Below are 849 nucleotides of genomic sequence, written 5' to 3'. Positions count from 1 at the left end.
CCGGGCGACGGCGGGGTCGGCGACAGCGGGGCCGGCACGGGGCGGCTCGGGCGCGTGGGCCGGGAGGGCCCGATCCGGGTTCCGGTGGGCCGCGGCGGGTGCAGGGAGGAGAGAGGAGGCCGGCACGCCAGTTGGCGGCGCGGGGTTGGCTGAGGGAGTCGGCGACGCTGAGGTGGCAGTACGGGATTGGCCGGAGTGAGGTGGCTGGCGGTGGTGGACATGTCCGGCGGCGGGGATGAAATGTCCGGCGGCGCGAGGGGAGCGGGGCTAGGGTTTGGACTACGAAATTTCGGGGGAGGCACATATTTATAGATACAGGGAGCTAGGAGACTCCAAATGAGGTGTGGTTTTCGCTCACACGATCGTGATACAACGGCCGAGAGCATGGAGGTGGTTTGGATGGGCTCATGGGCTCTGGTGAAGAGGGGATGTACTGCAAAGAGAGAGGGGTTTCGAGCTACGCGGTTAACTGTCGGGGCATCAAACGACCTCCAAATGGAACGAAATTTGACGGGCGGTCTACCAGTGATATACCAAGGCCACTCGGCAAATCTCGGTCCATTCCGAGAACGTTTTTAACCCGCTCACGAAACAAGGTCTGAGAGAGGCGACGGGGCATGCGCGAGAGGTCTGGACTCTGAACGGACAACAAAGAGAACCAGGGGAACCCGAACGGATGCAAGTTTTGAAAAACATGTAGATGAAATGCAGATGATGACATCAAAAAATGCAAACGCAAGAAAATGACAAGCCAACAACGACGAATGACTAGAGGACACCTGGCGCATCGAATCTGGGGCATTACACTACACTACTTATGCATCGGTATCAATGAAAGGGGTAGTATCT

The sequence above is a fragment of the Triticum aestivum genome, chromosome 4B (genome assembly GCF_018294505.1).
Source record: "Triticum aestivum cultivar Chinese Spring chromosome 4B, IWGSC CS RefSeq v2.1, whole genome shotgun sequence".
In the NCBI taxonomy this organism is placed as follows: domain Eukaryota; kingdom Viridiplantae; phylum Streptophyta; class Magnoliopsida; order Poales; family Poaceae; genus Triticum; species Triticum aestivum.
Note: the sequence above shows the minus strand (reverse complement) of the source record.